Source organism: Taudactylus pleione, unplaced genomic scaffold, assembly GCF_031769625.1.
Source record: "Taudactylus pleione unplaced genomic scaffold, aTauple2 ptg000500l, whole genome shotgun sequence".
In the NCBI taxonomy this organism is placed as follows: domain Eukaryota; kingdom Metazoa; phylum Chordata; class Amphibia; order Anura; family Myobatrachidae; genus Taudactylus; species Taudactylus pleione.
The window spans coordinates 560,636-584,798 of NW_028284902.1; positions in this window are offsets into that span (position 1 = coordinate 560,636).

The window sequence follows — 24,163 nt, forward strand, 5'->3', positions numbered from 1 at the left end:
CACAGGCTCCCATAACCACCTGTGGAGCCGGCGTGCAGTGTGCGCGATGACGTCATCGCGGCCTGCGTCGAGAACCACACACAAGCACAGAGATTCTCTGTGCCTGTGTGTGGCTCTGGACGCTGGCCGCGTGAGAGAATCAGCTGAGCCCCAGCGGAGTGCAGGAGCAGTCACCAGCGGCGTGCGGCCAGCTCATGTAGTCAGAGGGGTGCAGTGGTACCGGGGAAGCGGGTGTGCTGTGCGGACGTGTCACAGAATGGGGTGCGGCCCGCGGATGTCTGTGCTGCTCTTCTTGGTGTCATCCCATTGAAGGGTGACACTCGGTGCGCGCCGCACCCCCCGCAACCCCCTAGTGACGCCACTGCTGTATGGGAAGAAACAGAATAAGGACCTGTCACACGGAGATTCTCTTCTCCAGAGAATACGATCTGTCCACGCTGGCACGCTGGACAACGATGCTTCTCACTTGTGTCATAGATATGGGAGAACAGGTCGTATTTATATGTGGGGGCAAAGTTGGTCTTTCCTTCCAAGAAACCCTGGAACACCTGCAGTAACAAACATTTACATGTAACGGTTAGGTGACAGCTGGCCACTTTGTGATGGTATCTTTTAAACCAATATATAGGCTAAGTACTAAGTAAGTGTAATCCTTGGCCAGAGATGTTAGTAAATGAGGTGTATAGTAGAAAACACACATATATTGGCCCATATGCAGATTTAGAGACACCTTGAGATGTGCCCGTCTCTGTGCGTGCAGGATGTGTTTTACTACAGGTCACCATCAGTGAGTGCTTGTACCTTCCCTATACTAGGGGCAGAAGTTACACCTCCAAAAAGGCGCCCTTGTCTATGTGTGAGCGCCACATCACACCCCAGGAGTGACACATGAGGGGCCGCTGCAATGGAACGGGGGGGGGGGGCTGCAATGACACATGAATGTGGGCTGGAATGGCAAGGGAGGGGGCTGGAGTGACACATGGAGCAGCTGAAGTGTGTATTATGTGAATCTTGCTTTTTCAATGTATTTTATGTGGTTCTGGATTTCAAAATGTAATTTATGTGGTTTTTAAAACATATTTTATGTCTCTGGCTTTTTTAATATATTTGATATGGAAGTAGCATGCTGCAGTGTATATTATGCTGAAGTGGCTTGTTTCAGTGTATTTTATGTGGATCTGGCTTGTTTCAGTATATTTTATGTGGATCTGGCTTGTTTCAGTATATTTTATGTGGATCTGGCTTGTTTCAGTGTCTTTTATGTGGATCTGGCTTGTTTCAGTATATTTTATGTGGATCTGGCTTGTTTCAGTGTATTTTATGTGGATCTGGCTTTTTTCAGTATATTTTATGTGGATCTGGCTTGTTTCAGTATATTTTATGTGGATCTGGCTTGTTTCAGTGTATTTTATGTGGATCTGGCTTGTTTCAGTGTATTTTATGTGGATCTGGCTTGTTTCAGTATATTTTATGTGGATCTGGCTTGTTTCAGTATATTTTATGTGGATCTGGCTTGTTTCAGTGTATTTTATGTGAATCTGGCTTGTTTCAGTATATTTTATGTGGAGCTGGCTTGTTTCACTATATTTTATGTGGATCTGGCTTGTTTCAGTGTATTTTATTTGGATCTGGCTTGTTTCAGTATATTTTATGTGGATCTGGCTTGTTTCAGTATATTTTATGTGGATCTGGCTTGTATTTTCCATGTGCTGGGTTGGCCCCCAGCATGACTAAAAACGGGGATATGACACAAGGTGACTCCTGGAATTGTCAAATCAAAAACATGCACACAAAAATGGGGCGTGGCCTTGTGACAGCTAGGCCACGCTCCATTTTTGTGTGCGCGCATGCTGTTGACTCTTTAAATTGACTACAGATATTTTTTGACTCTTTGCCTCCTGCAACAATAATAGGTGAAAAGATTTATATGCTGCCTGGCAGAGGCAGAAGGGGGCTAGCTTTGTTTGTATGTATGTGTATATATATATAAATGTATGTATGTATGTATGTGTATGTGTGTGTGTTTTTATATACAGTACCAGTCAAAAGTTTGGACACACCTTCTCATTCAATGGTTTTTGCTTATTTAAATTATTTTCAACATAGTAGATTAATACTGAAGACATGAAAACTATGAAAGAACACATATGAAATTATGTTGTAAACAAAAAAGTGTTAAACAAATCAAAATATGTTTTATATTTTAGATTGCTCAAAGTAGCCCCCTTTTGCTTGGATGACAGCTTTGCACACTCTTGCTATTCTCTCAATCAGCTTCATGAGGTATCTCCTGGAATAGTTTTCCAACAGTCTTGAAGGAGTTCCCAGAGGTGCTGAGCACTTGTTGGCTGCTTTTCCTTCACTCTGCAGTCCAACTCATCCCAAACCAGCTCAATCGGGTTTAGGTTGGGTGATTGTGGAGGCCAGGTCATCTGACACAGCACTCCATCACTTTCCTTCTTGGTCAAGTAGCCCTTACATAGCCTGTAGGTCAGTGCCAGATTAATGTCCACATGGGCCTGGAGCTGATATTTATGAAGGGCCTATTGCAGAGGTTCCCAAACTTTTTTTGAATCACGACGCCCTAGAGTATCAGCATTGTTTTCACGGCACCCCTAAACCAAACATTTGTTATTGAGAAATCCTGAAAAAATGTAGTGAAGTAGTGAAGTGAAGTAAATTGTGCTGACCGGTCCTTAGGCACAGTTATGTGGTTGTGAACAGGTTTGAGCTTTTGTTTGTCCACATATTTACATTACATTGACCATAAATAATTTGATTTGGTGTGAACCACCAACCTGAGGCACCCCTGCAAGTGTCCCGAGGCACCCCAGGGTGCCACAGCACACAGTTTGGGAACCACTGGCCTATTGTGTGCCGCTGCAGGGGGTGTGACAGTCGCTGCGATGGTGTAACTAGAGATGTGAGGGCGTGAGCTGCGAGGTGTGGTCTGCACAGGGGGTGTGGCCAGTGCCATGGGTGTGGCTATAGTGGAGCAATTACAAGAAAAAGTTGCGCTCTGTGTGAAATGGTATGACCTCTATTGTCTGTCTTTCATTAAGTGCTAGAATAGTTTAAATAAAAGAAAAAAAAAATCTAAATTGTTCACTGATCATTGTCATATTTCTGTAAGTGTTCATCCCACATCCCTAGTCACTGCTGTAAATTAATAAATGAACGGCCTTCTTTAGCTGTTCCTTTTTAAAAAATAAATATCTTCAATGGTAATACTGGACTAGGGCAGTAAGGGCTACCTTACTGTACAGCTGTGTATGCATGAGTTTGTTTGGGCATTAAGTTTTTTTGTTAATTAAAAAAAAATAAAGTTTAAAATAAAAAAAAATATTTAAAATGATAAAAAAAAACTCAGAAGTCTTTACATATAAAAAATATATCTTTTTTGTTTGTTTGTTTTTTAAAATGTAATCTGTTATTGCCATCCTGAGATAGTGCTAATAGAACAGGTAGGACGAGGACGGGATGTACTAAAGGGGAAAATGCGGTAAAACCCTGAAAATGCAGTTTTTGGGGGTTTTACCGCATTCCCATATGTACAAAGCACCAATGGGTAATGCCATCTTCAGGTGGAGTTACCCAATAGAAGCCTATCGGCTTCTTATCGGTACGCTCCCCCTTGGGAGGGATCCGATCGGATACACACATATTAGCGTTCCCACTAGGCTGTTTTAGCGGGGTGTGGCGCCCTGCCCTCTTTCTGGAAGGCAAAAAGCGCCCTGCCCTCCAGAAGGAGGGCAAAAAGCGCCCTGCCCTAACAGCCTGCGGGAACTGTCTTCACCCGCGGGTCGCAGCGTCCCGCGGGTGAAGAAATGTGCGGTGACCCGGTCACCGCCGGAGAATAGACGCCGGGCGCATGCGCCCGGCATCTATTCTCCCTGTCTGCAGGGCTTGGGGGCTGCCCGGCGTGTCCGTAAGTGCCGGGCACGCCCCCAAGAGTGACGTAAAGGGGACGTGTCTTATAGACACGCCCCCTTGTCGATGACCACGCCCCCTGCTCGGACACGAACGTGCCCTCTCTAGCTCCGGCGCCCTGCCTCGCGCCGGAGCTAGAGTGAACACTACATATACAGAGTGACTGTGCAGTATAGCTGGGAGTCGAAGGAGCTGTGAGACAGAACTGCACAGCACAGTGCAAACTGGACGGACCAGCAGAGGGGATGGGATGGTGAGCACAAGGGGGGGGGGGGAATCTTAGGGATCTTCATAAACCAACTTTCTGGGGCCCCTATACACCTTAATCCAGGGCCTGTCGCTCTTCCTGTTTGTGCTGACACTGTCCCTTTGGGAACGATGGGGTGGGTGTGACATCACACATGTGCAGAGGTGGTACTCTATACAACGCAAGGAGGGCTTCTGAAGTCTTCCAAATCGCTCGCCGCTCCTTGCACTCCCAGCTCTGTGTCCAAGTCAAGAATCGGTCCCCTTATGTGCACCTCAAGCTCCTGTACCCTCTTAATTTACCACTTGCGGTTAAGATGCCAGTGGACGGGATGTATACCAAAGCTGGAATCCTGACTCCCGTCAGGAAGCCGATGCTGTGATCCCAAAGGGATCAAGATACCAACGTCAGCATACCGAACACCGGCATCCCGGAGGTAAGTATACGGGTAAGGGTTAGCCCAGTGTTGGGGGGGATAGGGACCTCCCAGGGAGGATTAGGCTGCGGGGAGGGGGGTTTAGGGTTAGGTACCACCAGGGGGAGGTTACGGTTAGGCACCAACCCGGGAGGGTTTGGTTTAGGGTGTGGGAAGGGGGGTTAGGGTTAGGCACCACCGGGGGGAGGTTAGGCACCGCCAGGGTAGGGTTAGAGGAAGAAAGGGGGAGGGGTACGGTACTTATATTGGGATGCTACTGTCGGTCTTCTGACCGGCGGCATCCTGTCCAGCCAGGAGCGTTGTAAGAGAGGAGGGGGCCCCTCCTCTCTCCCTGGTGGCTGGCAGCTGACTGACGCGGCTAGCCAGCCACCGGAGCCTTAGTAGACTCTGGGCACTAGAGTGTGCCCGGAAACTACTGCTCATGCGCAGAACACTGGAAAATGGCAGCGGCGGACATTTTTCCGGTGTTCTGAGCAGCAGTGACACCCGACGCGAGACCTCGGACAGGTAAGTTTAAAAAAAATATGGGTGCAGTGTGTGCGGTGCGGGGCCCCCCTGTACACGGGGCCCGTGTGCCCCGCACACACTGCACCCATTATAGATACGCCCCTGTGTCCAGCGGTATATCATACAGGTCCTGTGTGTGTATGTATGTGTATATATATATATATATATATATATATGTGTGTGTGTGTGTGTGTATATATATATATATATATATATATATATACACACTGTACATACATGCATATATATACACACATATATATATATATATATATATATATATACTATAAACACATATTTACACTTACATATATACACATTTACATACATATATATTATATACACATTACAATATATCTATCTATCTATCTATCTATCTATCTATCTATCTATATATATATACTATAAACACATATTTACACTTACATATATACACATTTACATACATATATATTATATACACATTACAGTATATCTATCTATCTATATATATATATATATATATACACACAGTATATATATATATATATATATATATATACATCGATAGATAGATAGATAGATAGATAGATAGATAGATAGATAGATAGATAGATAGATAGATAGATAGATAGATAGACAGACACAGACATTACACCCACCTCTGGTTATGTACACTTTTCTGAGTTTTCTCACTTAGTGTCCGGCTGCAGTGTAACAGCTCAGTTGCCAAGGAGGGGTGAGGGGTCAATGGCTGGGCTTTAGAAAACCCCGGGGCACAGTTTTTAGCATCCCGGAATACAGATGAAGGGGCGGCGCTTAACATGATTTGGGGGCGGGGCTTAGCGAGATTCGGGGGCGGAGCTTAGCACAACTCAGATTGCACTGTCGGCCTGCCCGGAGGCGGAGTTTCGGACAGTCTGGGGGCGGAGCTATGAGCAGGCCCGAGGATAACCGGGGATTCGGGCAATGGGGCCTGGGGTGGAAGGAATGGGAGATAATCCTGCAGAATGGACGGGGCTTTGGAACGCTGTAGTGGACTGGTGACAGGAAAAGTTTTTTTCCTGTCAAAACAGCATGCACTGCAGTAGGTCCTGTGGGCCTATTTTCATGGGGTGGCCTGGAGCTTCAGCTCCACCCGCCCCATTGTTAATCCGGCCCTGCTGTAGGTGTGTTTGGGGTCATTGTCTTGTTGAAAAACAAGTGATGGTCCCAGTAAGTGCAAACCAGATGGGATGGTATGGCGCTGCAAAAAGCTGTGGTAGCCATGCTGGTTAAGTGTGCCTTGAAATTTGAATAAATCACCAACAGTGTCACCAGCAAAGCACCCCCACACCATCACACCTCCTCCTCCATGCTTCACAGTGGGAACCACACATGCAGAAACCATCCGCTCACCTTCTCTGTGTCTCACAAAGACATGGTGGTTGGAACCAAAAATATCAAATTTGGACTCATCAGACCAAAGTACAGATTTCCACTGGTCTAATGTCCATTCCTTGTGTGTCTTGGCCCAAACAATTCTCTTCTTCTTGTTGTTCATCCTCAGTAGTGGCTTCTTTGCAGCAATATGACCATGAAGGCCTAATTCACAAAGTCTTCTCTGAACAGTTGATGTTGAGATTTGTCTGTGTAACGACCAGGGTTTCTCGGCATAGGGGACAACGGGTATTACCTGTGAGGGCGCTGTGGCGTGGTCCTTCCAGTGGAGGGGCTGGTGTCTGGCGGCAGGCGTTGGCTGTGCGAAGTGTTCCGCGGGCACTGTGTCATTCTGGTGGTGTCTCTATTCCGCTCTGGCATGGGCGCCACCATCTTGCCTCTGGTCATGTGACTTAGCTGCTCCAGTCCTAGCGTTTCACATGCTCTCTCTGACCTATCATGATTCTGCACTAGGTACTTAAGGGAGTTCTATCTACCCTTTCCCTGCCAAAGGACCTGAGTGTGCAGTTAACCCTGTACCTACACTGCCTCCATTTACCTAGCTCTCTGATTCTACACTGAGCCGTCTCAGTACAACTCTCCATTCAATTCATCAGCTGCTGCTAATCCAATTACCCTATAACCTCCCTGGATTTCATTTTACCAGTATCAATCTGTAACTGTTATCCTGTCTGCAGCCTTGCAGTGGCCTTTTGGATTACATAGACTTTTTATTAGTTCTACCACTACCCGGACATTATTTATTCTTACTTCACTACAGTTTCTAATCATCACCATCCTCTTAATATTGTGGACTTTATTTTATCCATGTACATGTCTGCAAGTTCACCCATTAAAAACCCACTTTTCAATTTAAATCTGTTCAGGTGTCTGCTCTTATTACCACCCCGGGTCCACAGCAAACCCAGATTCTAACAGTTTGCACTGGCCCAATGGACTCGGCCAGGGGACAGGAGACCAGAATGGATTTAATTCAGACCATAGCAACCCGTTTGGAAAACCTGAAAACTATGCAACATCAAATGGCTCAGTTCTTTCAAGAAATGGTTAAACATCAAGATATCATGCAAACTACTTTGACTGCTTCAAATGTTACAGTGGTTACACTTGCTCTTCCGTCTGATAATACAGGTTACAGACCATCTCCTCGGTTGCATCTACCTATGCCAAGTAAATTTGACGGCAGTCCCAAGTTATGTCGCGGATTTCTGAATCAGTGTGATGTGCATTTTCCCTTGCAGCCAGATAACTTTCCTTCTGCTAAAACTAAAGTGGCCTATATCATGTCATTCTTGACCGACTCTACTTTGGATTGGGCTTCTCCACTCTGACCCTCTTCTGGACAATTATTCTGAATTTATAACATCATTCAGGAGGATTTTTGATGAGCCAGGAAGAACAGTTTCAGCCTCATCCATTATTATGACTTTAAAACAGGGAATCCATCCTGTCAGCCAGTATTGTCATGACCAGGCCTGTGTGTGGCCAGGGTCAGCGAGTCGTACCTTTGCGGACGCTGTGGCGGGGTTCCTCTGGCAGGGGTGCAGGCATCTGGAGGTCAGCGCTGCTTACTTTGCGGTCACACAGACATTGAGTTCTGAATGCAGGTGTCAGTTTGGGTCACTTTAGACAGTGCTGCAGCACTACATGGGCGTCACCATCTTGGATTTCATCAGGTGACTCATTTTAGCCAATCCAGCCAGAGCATTATCAGGAATCCTAGCAACCATGCACTTTCTTTGGTAATTAAGGGCTGCTGAGCAGTCCTTTCTTTGCCAGTGCAACGTTAATCCCAGTGCAAGCTGGGTATTTGTTCTCTGTGCTCCCTTGCTGTTATCTGTTCCTAGCTACTAACCACAGACCCTGCTTGCTCCAGACTCCAGCTACTCTTGTCAGACCTTTGTGAGACAGCAGTGCTTCTCCAGGCTACCACCCCTAGGGGGACTCCTGCTGACATCTGAACAAGTCAGCCAATTACCAGTTGTCACTCATGAATCATACCCCTCTGAAACCTGCATCCTTCCAGTACCAGCAATCTGCCCTGAAAACCTCTCCTAGCTCCACTCCGGGTCCAAGTCCTAATCCTCCCGTGACAAGTATGTTGTACAGTTTCAGATTTTGGCATCAGAGCTCAAATGGAATGAAGGAACCCTTACCTCAGCTTTTTGGCACGGACTTTCTGATCGATTAAATGATGATTTGGTCACCCGCGAGCTTCCAACTAATCTTAACAATATGATTTCTCTTTGCAACAAAATAGATCTATGATTTAGAGAATGTCAGGCTGAGAAGCAGTTACAAGTCACCCCCACAATCCACTCCTGCCCGCCTACCTCCTTCTCCTACAGATGAAGAGTTCATGCAGGTGAATCATACCCATCTCTATAAAGAGGAATGACAAGAGAAGAATTAAAAAAAAAAAACCTCTGCCTATATTGTGGAGATTCGGGGCACCTGGTGGTCTGTTCCTGTAATCTGGGAAACACCCGATCCTAACTGGTCCTGGGGACATCAAGTAAGGAGTAATAAGTCCGTCCCCAAAATCTAAAGATTCTGTCTTTATCTTAGCCGTTGATCTTAAGCCTAAATCTGTTTTTGTCACTGCTCTGTTAGACTCTGGAGCAGCAGAAAACTTCGTGGCCTCTAGTTTTGTTGACAAGCTACAAATTTCTTGTACATCTCTTGATCACTTTATCTTCCTGACTTCTGTAGATGGACGACCTCTGGTAAATGGAACTGTCTGTAAGGAGACTCAGTCAGTCTTGGTTCGTAATGGAGCACTCCATTCCCAGCATCTTAAGTTCTTAGTGATACCCAAGGCTTCCCATGAAGTTATTCTAGGATTACCATGGATACATCAGCACAACCCCAGGATTGACTGGTGCACTATGCAGGTTCTCTCATGGAGTACAAGGTGTCAGGAATCTTGTCTTCTTAAAGTACGACCAGTGAGGAAAATAGCATCATTACTACCTAAATAATATCAACCCTTCGCTGATGTCTTTTCTGAAAAACAAGCTAATTTCTTACCTCCTTACAGAAAATGGGACTGCCCAGTCGATCTACTGCCTGACAAGATACCTCCTCATGGTCATACTTCTCCTTTGTCCCTGCCGGAGACCAAAGCCATGTCGGAGTATATCCAGGAGAATCTGGAGAAAGGATTCATTCGACCTTCCACTTCTCCTGCTGGAGCAAGTTTCTTTTTTGTTGCTAAAAAGGATGGTGGGCTAAGACCGTGTATAGACTACAGAGGCCTTAATGATATTACAGTTAAAAACAGATATCCACTTCCATTGATTACAGAATAATTTGATAGTCAAAGAATCTACTATATTCTCCAAGTTAGATTTATGAGGGGCCTATAATCTTATCCGTATCCACGCAGGAGATGAGTGGAACACCGCTTTCAACACAAGAGATGGACACTTTGAATATCTATGCATTATTGACTAACTAACAATAACAAGGAGCGCATATAGATTACACATTTAAAACAGTTTTAATATAGAAAAAATCTACATACACATATATAAAAGAAATACAGTTGGACAATATAAAAGTACACAATAAAAATGTGTTTCTATATCCAGTAATAAAAAGATGTGCTGAGAAAAAATATATATATTTTCTTTAGATAGAACTCCGTCTAATGAAAAAAAACCATCAATGGGAACAGCCAAATACAGTCCTATAGGACAAAGTAAAATTCAATCTCCTTTAGAAACAAGTCGTCCTTCTCTCCAGAGAAATACCAGCTATAATTAGTTTAAAGCTCCACTTTCCTTAAAGTCAGTGTCCACATAAACTTCCAGGTAAGTAGCCCCTAATAGCAGATAGTATTAAATAAGTTATAAGGAGGAATGCCACAGTCTCCTGGGTTCCGATCTTACCACTGCTGTTTGTTGGAAGCAGTGAGGGCTCTGCTCACTCTGCTTAATCAGTCCAGGGCTGCACCCTGAAGAAAGCAAAAAAGAACAATCCTAAGGGTGCTAATCCAACAGGTGACAGTATAATTACTCCAAAATAACTGCAGCTCTCAACTAAGGGTGTTGTACCCCTTATAGTACAATCCAGAAAAAGGGTCTGAGGAAGCCGCTGATGGTGTTCACTAGACAGAGAAACGCGTTACACATGGTACCTGGATTACAGAAGCGGTAACAAAATATTGACAATTGTCATAGCGCTTTTTAAAGGAAAGAGAGAGCGGAGTATAGGTGGATTGTGACTATCCGCTACAGTGGTCAATAGCAGGGAACACTATGCGCATTATGTGTTGAATGGAAATAGGAACAAATGACCACTGATCAATGTTTGCATGCATGTAAATACTAACATTGTTCCACAAGCGCTTACTAACCGCATGGACTGTTTATATTAACTAACTGGCTATATACACAAGGAGACTGTAATAGTTTGCTATAAGGAGAATAATTGATTGCAAAAACAAAAGCTGCCAGTGACAAGTTGTGGACAAGTCCTGTCTGTTTGAATTGCATGAGATGTCTAAATAAGACATTAGCTATCATTTTTCCATCAGGATTAATGTCCTTCTATAGTGCATACCAATCAATCATATTGATATATGGACATTGTTTAAATCCATATGTGTATTTTTATAAATTTTTTATTGTTATGGCATATCATTAACCATTGAATTGCTGGTTTTTATGTGTGGTTAATTAATTATTTAGCATATTTTCTATGTCAATATATGTATTTTAAATTTATGTGAATAAACAATTTTGGTATCTCAACCAATCTAACAGCGCTCTCTGGTAGGGCTTTGGGCCCTGAAGAAAGGACAACAGCTTGACTACACAGGAGGGAGCGAGGAGATTACCACATGTGTCCAGCTGGTGATCAGGAGATTTGTTGTTCCAGAAAAATGAACAAATGACGTGGGTGGCTGTTTAGAGACGGGATATAAATTTCCAACTGGCTTAATGGCAATATTGTAGGATGTTTCAAATGTGGTAGAAATTATTGTTTGACATGTGAACACATCAAATATAGAAGTAAAGAGTTTATATCTACTTCTTTAAAAACATATTTTTCTATTAAAAGCTTGATTAATTGCTAATCAACGTATGTGGTATACTTACCTGCAAGTGCGCCCTACAATATGTAGGCCGCACTATTAGAACGCTAAACACAAGATTCCTGGAACACAGGAGAAATGTCATCAAAGGCAATCTAAATCATAGTGTGTGTAGACTCTAGACATGTTAAAAACTGTCATAATGGTGATGTAAAGATGCTTACAGGGGTATTCAATATGGAGCGTAAACTCCGTTTTTGCGATGTTTTCGCACCAATGACGTCATTTTCGGAGGTTTTGGTTTTACACCGTATTCAATTTCAAAGACTTTAGGGGGGTCCTACAATTTATTCCAGGAAAATTTTGTTTTTTTTCGCAGATCCCACTTCGCAGCTTCACGTTTTCGTAGGTTTTATATTGAATACGGGGATAAAGCAGGCGCTCGCCCGATGCTTTATCCCAGGAAAATCTCCGATGTGGAGCGAAAAGTCCAGCATATTGAATAACCCTCTTAGACTCTACGAAAATGGGAAGCTGTGAAGTGGGATCTGCGTAGAAAAACGAAATTTTCATGGAATAAATTGTAGGACCCCCCTAAAGTTGTAAAAACATGGGGGATCACTATGGGTACCCCCGTTTTAGCCTGCAAATGAAAGTCGGGGATTTAAATAGCCGCAGCAGGTGTTTTTTCCCGACATTGAAGAAGTGTTGCAGAAGAGCACTTAGGTTTTTTTTTTCATTTTTTTAAGTGGTCCCATCAAATTTGGGGTACATGAAAATGGGTACTAGCATATTTTTATGTCCCTAAAGTAAGTTTTAAAAAATTCTGCAACTGTGCACCTGCCGCTAATAGCCTATTCTAGAATACACCTGCCGCATACTTGCAGAATAGCCCTGAACCTATTTCCCTATTCTTAAACAATTTTTTCCAAAAAAAATTTTTCACCCCAAATTTTAAATTAATTTTTTGGGGTGTCCCTATTTTTTTTAAAACTTTTTTTGACACAGTTATTTTTAAAATGTCATTCCCAGGGGTGCAGGCTATTTTTTTTAAACCTGCACCCCTAAACCCCAATTCTGCACTTTTTTTCTCCACCTATTCAGTGGTGAAAAGTTATCCCCGTTTTTTTTCAAAGACTTTTCGAACCTGTGAAAAGTCTTTGAAATTGAATACGGTGTAAAACCAAAACCTCCAAAAATGACGTCATTGGTGCGAAAACATCGCAAAAACGGAGTTTACGCTCCATATTGAATACCCCTGTTAGATCAAACCTACAGAGAGAGGAGGAGACAGATTCACTATTCTCTGTAAAAAAGAAACTTACTGGATCTATTCCCTAGGAACCCTGCCACCCCTGGGTTTGAATGACTGTATGGAACTAAACAACATTTAAGGGCTGGTGAATTTTAATCTAACTCTAGATATCTGTCTGTAATTCGTCATTAGAATTCTATTTTGGGTATTCAATACTAATGCTGGGCATAAACTCTACAATTATCTGTCAGATATCTGTCAAATCTGTCTGGTGGGAAGGAAAATCTGGTCCATTTTCTAGTGTTTGGGAGCAAATTTCTATTGTCATTTGCTCCCATACATTACCAGGTTTTCATTCCAACCAGCCTGATTGGACAAATATCGGACAGATAATTGTATAGTGTATGCCCAGCATTAGTAACATAGGTAAATAGGCTAATTTTGATTAACTATGTGTTCATTAGACTTGTCTAGGTATTGTGTATATTATACACTAATTTCTAGTATATATCTTCCTTGCTACACATTTATAAATAAAGGGTATTTTTATTGAACAATGTAATGTTGATAGAATAAATAAATAAAAAAGTAATGATCATTAGTTTTTTTTTCTTTCAAGATTATCAAAAGATGACTGATCATATGTTTAAGGAAGTTGAATATTAATTATCTAACCTTTTAGTATTGCTAAAAATATTATGAAACAAATAATTATAATTATAAAATAAATAAAATGTTTTTTAGATAAAAAATTAATAGTAAGATGAAAATAACAAATTCCTATCTAACCTTGGACCTCATAAGATCTAGCATGTTGGTTTAACCAGCTGAGCCACAGAGGCTCATTGATCTAATGAAGGATTTTTAGTTTACTTCAGTTTGATTCAAAACTATGTCACGGATTTCCAAATATAAGCTTAGAATTGATTAGTTTCTAAAGATGCCATTGGTCAGAGATTGAGTTAAGAGTATTTGATATATAATGTTTTAATATGAACAATTTTTTGGTTATTTTAAATAGAGATGTGCTTAGATACTTTTTACAATGGGAGGTTTCCCAAATGAGAAGAGACACTTTCAGCGTATATCAATTACCTGATCGCAGGTGCATACAGTCAGTGGGAAATCTGGATTGGACACAAGTCCTTTAAATATCTGAAAGTAGTACCACAAGGTTCTCATTCATCTAACCTTCTGAAGAAACCACTACTTATAACAGTGGAGAAACGCGTTAAGCAATAGAGATATCCCGTCTCTAAACAGCCACCCACGACAATTTTTTATTTTTCTGGAACAACAAATCTCCTGATCACCAGCTGGACACATGTGGTAATCTCCTCGCTCCCTCCTGTGTAGTCAAGCTGTTGTCCTTTCTTCAGGGTGCAGCCCTGGACTGATTAAGCAGAGTGAGCAGAGCTCTCACTGCTTCCAAGAAACGGCAGTGGTAAGATCGGAACCCAGGAGACTGTGGCATTCCTCCTTATAACTTATTTAAAACTATCTGCTATTATGGGCTACTTACATGGAAGTTTATATGGACACTGAATTTAAGAAAAGTGGAGCTTTAAACTAATTATAGCTGGTATTTCTCTGGAGAGAAGGACAAGACTTGTTTCTAAAGGAGATTGAGTTTTACTTTGTCCTATAGGACTGTATTTGGCTGTTTCTATTGATTTTTTTTTTTTATTAGACGGAGTTCTATCTAACAACAATATATATATTTTTTCTCAGTACATCTTTTTATTATTGGATATAGAAACACATTTTTATTGTGTACTTTTATATTGTGCAATTGTATTTTTTTTATATATGTGTATGTAGATTTTTTCTATATTAAAACTGTTTTAAATGTGTAATCTATATGCGCTCCTTGTAACTGTTAGTTAGTCAATAATGTATGTATATGTCTAGAGGATAACAGAATCACTCAGTACGAGCAGCTGATAATTACAATTAAGTTGCGTTATTTCCCTTTTATTTTTATTAATTAACTTGTTTGTGCCTAAATTACATTTGTTTGTTATTCTACTTTGAATATCTTGTCATGCCATTGGGTTGTGCAACGCACCTACTGTTTTCCAAGGTTTTGTCAATTACATTTTCAGAGATCTGTTATACGTTTCCGTTGTTGTCTATTTAAACGACATTTTGATTTTCTCTTCATTCCTAGAGGAACACCACAAACATGTAAAAGAAGTCCTGTCCCATCTGAGACAGAAACATCTCTACTGTAAATTGGAAAATGTGTCTTCAGCGTTCCTAGTCTACCATTCCTTGTATCATCTCCGGATCCAGTCTAGAAATGGATCCCAAATAAGTTCAGGCAATTCTGGATTGGTCTCGACCTCAGACATTGACGGCTGTTCAGAGACTTCTCGGATTCGCCAACTATTATAGACGTTTCATCAAGGGATTTTCAACTCTAATGGCTCCCATTACGGCTTTGACCCGCAAAAATGTCAACCCCGCTCTGTGGCCTCCTGAGGCAGAAACAGCCTTTCAACTTCTGAAGCAGGCTTTCATAACAGCTCCAGTCTTAAGACAACCTGACTTGGCTAGACCCTTCCTGTTAGAAGTGGATGTATCTTCCTGGCAGTGGGAGCTGTCCTTTCCCAATGATTTGAGGACAATCGAATCCATCCATGCGTTTTTTTTTCTAAGAAGTTCTCTCCAGCTGAGAAAAACGACACCATAGGAGAACAAGAACTTTTAGCCGTTAAATTGGCATTAAAGGAATTGCGATACCTTTTAGAAGGGGCTAAATTCCCCTTTACTGTCTTCACTGATCATAGGAATCTTCTGTTCTTAAAAAATATCCAGTGCATGAGTCCTCGTCTGGCCCGATGGGCAATATTTTTTGCTTGTTTCCAATTTACTTTCACTTTCCGCTCAGGAGCTCTCAACCAAAAGACTGATTCCTTGTCAAAATCCCTATCCTGTGACAACAATTCTCTGAGATTCTACGTAGTACTCCAGTGTTGGAGTCGAAAGTATTTGCTGCAATACAACTACAACCTCCTTCTGGGAAAACTTTTGTGGCCCCGGAGTTAAGGAGGCAACTACTTACATGGGCTCATTCTTAATGGTTAGCAGGTCACTCTGGCATTTGGAAGACTCTGGAGTCCCTAAGAAGATCTTACTGGTGGCCATCAATGAAAGTTGACGTAGTAGAGTTAATTTCTTCCTGTACCTTATGTGCAAAGCACAAGTCTCCTCGTCAGTCTCCAGCTGGTGAACTTTTACCTCTGCCCATTCCATCTCACCCGTGGACACACCTCTCCATGGATTTTATAACAGATTTTCCAAATTCTGATGGCTGTACGACCATCTGGGTCGTGATAGACCAATTTTCTAAAATGGTTCACTATGTACCTCTGAAGAAATTACCTTCTGCATCGGATCTGGCTCATCTTTTTGTTCAGCATATATTTCGTGTCCATGGACTTCCTGCCGAGATTGTCTCGGATCGTGGTGTCCAATTTGTAGCGAAGTTTTGGAGAGTCCTCTCTTCTGTTTTGCATGTGACATTGACTTTCTCACCTGCAAAGTAATGGATCTACTGAGAGAGTAAACCAGGATCTCAAAACGTTTTTAAAAATCTTCATGTCCTCTTCCCAGAATAATTGGGTTGAATTTCTTCCCTGGGCTGAGTTTGCGCACAATGCTTCTTACCATTCCTCCACCAATCAAACTCCATTTTTTATTGTGCACGGCCTTCACCCTCGAATCCCTGAATTCCAGAGTCTGCCTGTCTTTGGCGTACCGGCTGTGGATGACACTGTACAGAGGTTCACCTCAATGTGGGCTCAAGTATGCATGAATTTGGAGAAGACCTCTTCACGTTACAAAATTCAGGTGGACAGGAAGCGAAGGAAAGTGCCTCAAATGCAAATCGGGGATCAAGTTTGGCTTTCCACTCGTAATTTGCACCTTAGAGTTCCATCAATGAAGTTCTCCCCATGATTCATTTGACCCTTTTCCATTACTGAAGTAATTAATCCAGTTTCCTACCATCTCCAACTTCCTTCCTAAAAATTCCTAATTCCTTCCATATATCCCTACTCAAGCCATTGATTCTCAACAAGTTTCTCAAAGTTCTTCCAGTTCCTCCCCATGTCCAAACGGAGAGAGGTGTGGAGTTTGAAGTGTCCCAAATCTTGGATTCCCATGTCCGAAGGGGTCAGTTACAGTATCTTCTGGATTGGAGAGGCTATGGCCGAAAGAACGCTGCTGGACTAATGCCCAAGACATTCACACTCCTACACTCATCAGGAAGTTTCACTCCGCCCATCCAGAAAAGCCTGGTAAGTGTCCTGAGGCCACCAATAAGGAGGGGAGTACTGTCACGACCAGGGTTTCTCAGCATAGGGGACGATGGGTTTTACCTGTGAGGGCGCTGTGTCGTGGTCCTTCCAGCAGAGGGGCTGGTGTCTGGTGGTGGGCGTTGGTTGATTGCAAAGTGTTCCACGGGCAGCATGTCATTCTGGCTGCGGTAAGCCTGATGGTGTCTCCATTCTGCTCTGGTATGCGCGTCGCCATTTTGCCTCTGGTCACGTGACTTAGCTGCTCCAGTCCTGGTGTGTCAAATGCTCTCTCTGACCTATTAAGATTCTGCACTGGGCACTTAAGGGACTTCAGAGCTTCCCATAGTTGCCAGTGCAACGTGTTTCACAGCTCATGCTGTGAGAGATTTCCTGTGCTCCTGTAAACCTGTCTGTTTGAGTGCTCACCTGTGCTTTTGCTGAATCCCAGCTTCCCAGCAGCCTACATCGCCCTGCCTGATCCCAGTCTCCTGCTGGAACCATCCTACACCTTCTATCTACCCTTTTCCTGCTAAAGGACCTGAGTGTGCAGTTACCCATGTACCTACACTGCCTCCATTTACCTAGCTCTCTGATTCTACATTGAGCCGTCTCAGTACAACTCTCCATTCAATTCATCAGCTGCTGCTAATCCAATTACCCTATAACCTCCCTGGATTATATTTTACCAGTATCAATCTGTAACTGTTATCCTGTCTGCAGCCTTGCAGTGGCCTTTTGGATTACAAAGACTTTTTATTAGTTCTGCCACTACCCGGACGTTATTTATTTTTACTTCACTACAGTTTCTAATCATCACCATCCTCTTAATATTCTGGATTTTATTTTATCCGTGTACATGTCTGCAAATTCACCCATTAAAAAACCCACTTTTCAATTTAAATCTGTTCAGGTGTCTGCTCCTATTACCACCCCGGGTCCACAGCAAACCCAGATTCTAACAGTTTGCACTGGTCTAATGGACTCGGCCACGGGACAGGAGTCCAGAATGGATTTAATTCAGACCATAGGTGTCTACTCCTATTACCACCCTGGGTCCACAACAAACCCAGAAACTAACAGTCTGCTACTCGAACTCTGGGCCTAATTCAGACCTGCTCGCGAGCGCTGAGTGCTCGATGTTGGCCAAGTGCACATGCGCACGACGGAGGCGGCTCCGTCGTGCGCATGCGCGAGACCCGAATAACGACGGCCAAGCTGTCATTATGGGTCTTGCACCAAAGGGGGCGTGCTGTCGATGGTGAGGGCGTGGCTGGCCAGATGGAGGCCTACCATCTGGGGCCAGCCCCACTGACATCACAAGTGATGTTAGTGGGAGTGCTTTTGGCTCTGGTGTGCCAGAAGCACTCCAGGGCTTGCGGCAACAAGTCCCTACCGCAAGGGTCTCGCCGCAAGCCCGATGGTCACGATGGTCTTGACCATTGCGACCATCATTTTGGCCGCTCGCTATAGCTGTGGGTGGTCACCCACAGCTATGCGAATGGCCACCAGGCCGCTCTTAAATTCAGAGGGACGGCCCTGATTCAGAGCGAGCGCTCTGTCAGAGCGTCCGGCTCTGAATCAGGGCCTCCGTAAAGACTTTATGTGGTCTCTAATCTAAGGTGCTGTTAAGTAGCAGTTCCTGAGGCTGGTAACTCTAATGAACTTATCCTCTGCAGCAGAGGTAACTCTTGGTCTTCCTCTCCTGGGGTGGTCCTCATGAGAGCCAGTTTCATCATAGCGTTTGATGGTTTTTGCAACTGCACTTGAGGATACATTCAAAGTTCTTGACATTTTCCGTATTGACTGACCTTCATGTCTTAAAGTAATGATGGACTGTCATTTCTCTTTACTGAGTTGAGTGGTTGGTGTCATAATATGGATTACAACAGTAGTCAAATAGTGGTGTCCACTGTGTACTAACCCTACCTCTGCACAACACAACTGATGGTCTCAAACACATTAAGAAGGTAAGTAATTCCACAGATTGACTCTTGACAAAGCACACCTGTTAATTCAAAACCATTCCAGGGGACTACCTCATGAAGCTGATTGAGAGAATGCCAAGAGTGTGCAAAGCTGTCATCAATGCAAAAGGGGGCTACTTTGAGGAATATAAAATATAAAACATATTTTGATTTGTTTAACACTTTTTTGTTTACGGCATAATTCCATATGTGTTCTTTCATAGTTTTGATGTCTTCAGTATTAATCTACTATGTTGAAAATAATTTAAATAAACAGAAACCATTGTCCAAACTTTTGACTGGTACTATAGCTGGAGGCATATCATTGGCATCTAGCAGCAGCAAACCAGGCACATATGCTGCATGTGCAGTTGCATTTTGATATACAGGGCCGTAAGGAGGGGTGTGCGGCCGCACAGGGCGGGATCGCCTGGGGGTGGTACTAGCCATACCTGCCATTGGCTGCAGTCCGCTCACTCTTCCGGCTCACAGATTCTGTATTGTATGGGGGGGTCCTGCCTATTTTCTCAGTCCCGGGCTCCACAATTTCTGATGGCAGCCCTGGTCCTAAGTCTAACGTAGATTATTCTGCCACTGTCAGTGCTTGGGAAAAGGTTACATAGGACCAAGGGGCAAATACAACATCCATGATTATTATACATGTCCTCCATTCCTCTGGGTAACAAGCTGGTCTCTGACAACTAGAGAATCCCAGTTTTGATTGGATCAGTTCTCTGACCTCTTCATTGGGCAGATCGATGCGATAGTTGAAATTGCTACACCAGAAGACATAGTCATGGGAGAACAGGCTCCGCCCCTAGTGACAGAGAACAGAGTAGTGATCAAGTACATACAATCCATCTGCTGGTAATGGCGCTGCAGAATCCGCAGCACGGACAAGATGGTCTCATAGGGAATAGGACTCTGTCCCCCTTACCATTGGGAAGCTCAGCTTGTGAGCTATGTTGTTGTAGTCCTCATTCCTCTCCTTCACTTGAGCCTGCCCAGCTGCCAAGTGGCTGCACACAACGCAGAGACTGGTGGTGTGGAACTGCATTCGGATGGCCACCGCACCTTTGTTTCCTGTGACTCCTCCCATACCGGTCTTCACGGTATCTACTGCCATATCCCTGAAAGAAGTAAGGCCAGACCATGAGCAGTGAGCAAGCAATGGAGAACCCAACCACTGACCGGTATCCCCGCTTACAATGACTGACCGGATAAAAGGTGCGCGCTTGGGTCTTATGTATATGAAGAGGCAGACACCTACCAGCTGCTTGGAGGCCAGGAGGACGTAGTTGTTATCCCTGGAGATGGTTTTCTGGAGCTCGGCAGCCCACAGCTTCTGGTTGGTTGTGTTGTAGAGAGATGCTCACAGTCATTAACAAGCACAGAATGGAAGATGAAGTGATCATTAGATTAAAACTATGTAGTGCCCAAGATGGCTGCCTCATCTGGTCACTTCATGGGCAGTATAAATTATCCTTGGAATTTATGACCAAAGATGGCTGCCTCACCTCTGTATTATTGGCCTAATTCAGAGATGTGTGGCACGCCGATGTTCAGCTACATCTCCGATGGTTTGATATCTGCACATGTGCAAAAGCCGACACTGAGCATGTGCAGATCTTGTCCTACGACGTAGCTCACAGTGTCCTGGATGTCACAGCCTGATTGATAGGCTGCAGGCATTCTGGGGTGGAGCCGGGGAACATTTTCCAAAATGGAGGCGTGCCGCCTCTGCTTTGTGGGAGTGCCATTGGACAGTGACTGTGTCTTCTGATGCAGATTAATGGCTTCAGCAGCGGAGCTGAGGCAACCATTCTGAGTAGCCTTAGGCTCATGGGGATGCTATGGCCGCGGTGTAGATCTGATGCAGCCCTCGGATCTCTGATGCATGCAGTAGGTGTGTTTTTACACTAAGTGCCTCCTGTGGCATTAGCGTCATTTTGCACAGGTGCTATGTACAAAGACACAGAGCCTGTGCCTCTAGCCTCCATCTCTAAATCAGGCCTATGATCATGGCTTTCCTGCAGATCTAATCCTCTGCTTTAGGTTTATATGTTCTGTAAGGCTAAACCTCTGTGTAATGTTACTGGTGTCTGTAAGGTGCCTTGAGTCCTTTTGGACTATATAAATAAAATGATTATTATTGAAGTCCTAGCTACACAAGCAGCTACAATAATGCACCACTGCAGCACTCACCTCGCATTGACGATGTTCCCTGCATTTAACTCCACGATCTCAAGTCCAATAGCGAAAATGTCTATTGACTGATCTAGTGTATACAAAGGTCAGGTGAGAGGATTTGTAGAGATTCAGCATATGTGAGATATTACAGATGATAATTCATAACCGTGACCGTCAGCAAGGAATCACACATAACATAATAAAAAAAGAAAACATTATTACAGATCAAACACAGACGAATGCACCATGGGTAGCTTGGATGGTGTAATGGTGAGCATTACTGCCTCACAGCACTGAGGTTCTGGGTTTGATTCCCACAAAGGCCTTAACTGTGTTGAGTTTGTATATTCTCCCAGTGGTTGCATGGGTTTCCTCCCACAATCCAAAAATATGCTGGTAAGTTAATTGGCTCCCAACAAAATATTAACCCTCGTGGGTCTGTGCATGTGGTAGGGAACATAGATTGTAAGCTCCACTTGTAGCCAATCTGTCAGGGTTTGATTCCTCCAACCATTTACATCCAATGTCCCAACACTGACCCGGATCTTCCTGGGCTTGGTGCACCTGTCATGGTCCTCACACATGCTCCGTAATACTGTTGGAGGTTCTAGAAGAGACAAGGGAAGCCTTCAGTCAGTCTGCAGTGCATACACACATATACAGTTATTAGGTAATATTACTTAGTAAGTAAAGGTGCCCACACACATAGCGATCTGCACACGATCCCACGATGTGTGCGATTTCCCCTGAACTCCCCCCCGGCAGCTCCCCGGCAATCCTACTCATGATTTGGAGTAAAAAATGTCCAAACTGACTTAAGATCTATCGTGCATCCAGTGCATTGTGTCCCAGATTGGCAAATCTGCCCTACAGCACGGCAGATCTGAAGATGCGATGTACGACGAGCGGGGAGGCACATTGGCATCGTGATCGTGAGTTGACACTCACGATTTGGCCATATTTTACACGATTTGTCGTCAAGATTCGTCGAAAATGGCCAAATCAGGTAAAATATCGCTATGTGTGTGGGCAGCTTTACACAGTTACTTACTTAAATGTACTATGGTATAAACAGAATAAACCAGGCATTGGCTTCATTTCCTAAGCTGTTAGGATCTGAATGCTACTGAAAAGGCCCCATACAGAGAGTGTGACTGTGACCGTTTATTTCGACACCAATCCCTATTATCATATAGACAGGCAGCGCTGCTCCCTGCTGTCTGGACAAAATACTGACTGGGTGGGAGAGTCAACCAAAATCAGGACTGCCCCTACAGAATCAGGACAGTTGGCTGTGCCGCTCTCTCCTACCTACCTGCCTTGCAGCTCTCACTACCCGATGCTGCCCGTGTCCTACGATCTGTGGCTTCTTGTCTGGATCCTGCAATGTTGGGACCCTGTTTGGAAAAGTACATGAAATACAGAAATCACAGCAAGGGATCTCCTAAGCCTCATTCCCACTAACCAGCCCGACATTAATTCAGGCAAGAGAGGGGCGGGGGCACTGCCGGAACGATTTTATGTTGCTCCCTCCAACATAAAATCGTTCAGACACCCCTGATTATCGGCACATAACAGTAGCGGTAAGTGTTAAATAATATTTAAATTAACTTTTTTTGTAGGTTCTCCCTGCCACTGCCTGCTGCTCCAGCGTGAAGCGTCTCCCCTCTATCTGTTCCACAGTGGCACTTGCAAGTCCTTCTTCTATTTTATTAATTGTTTAAAGTAAATAAACAGCTAAAGCACTTACAAGCGCCTCCGGAGCCCGGGCAGAGGGGAGACACGCTTCATGCTGTAGCAGTATGCAGTGGCTGGGGAGAGAGACAGCCAGGGTGGAGCACCAAAGGGGGAGGGGAAGTTCCGCTGCGGTCCCACTGCTTCACAAGTTGCCATGTAAACGGCAGCTTGTGAAGTCTTACCGGGGCTGTACATCATCTGAGGATGGCATATAGTAATACATAATTTTTGGAATTTGATGTATGCCATAATTTTTATGAGGAGTGTAGAAATTAACACAGCAGGACTGTAACTAGAAGATATCAGTGATATCTCCTGCATTACTAATTTAATAAATTGTTCCTTTACTTAAAAGTAGGGCTATGTTTGAATATTTTTTAAATAAGATATGATTAATAGGCTCCTTAATTTCTTATTTTTGGTAATAGCGGTGATAAGAAATTATAATTATCAGGTCAGAAAACTGTTAATTCATAAATGGGCCCCTTAAGGAGAAACCCTCCTTCTTCCCACCTTAAACTATTAGGCACAGTCAAGATGCCACTATTACATCAAATGGCCATCACCAAAAAATAGTTATCACCCACAGTTAAATAATTAACTTACAACACACTATTAACATAATAGTCCAAACCATACCCCTGTTACATTAAATAATTAGCTGCCACCATAGCAATAAATACCCCAGCACCCTACACCTTCATTCAGAGGCGGCCGTACGGTCTACGGCCGCCTCGATGTTTGTCAAGTGCGCATGCGCACGAGGGAGCCGGCTCCTTCGTGCGCATGCGTGTGACCCGCTACGACCGGCGCTGTCGCTCTTTCCAAAGGGGGCGAGCTGTCGATGTTGATTGACAGCTCGCCCCATTTGGAAGGCGGGCCGGGGGGGTGGCAGCCCAACCGGAGGCGTTCCCATGGGAACGCCTACCGTTTGGGGGAGGCCCCACTGACATCACTAGTGATGTCAGTGGAGAGCTTCCGCCTCTGACAGAGCCAGAAGCTCTCCGGGGCTTACGACAAGTGAGACCCTACCCTAGGGTCTCGTCGTAAGCCCCGATGGTCGCGATGGTCTCTGACCATCGCGACCATCACCCTAGCGGTCGTTAGAGCTGTGGGTGTAAACCAAACAGAGG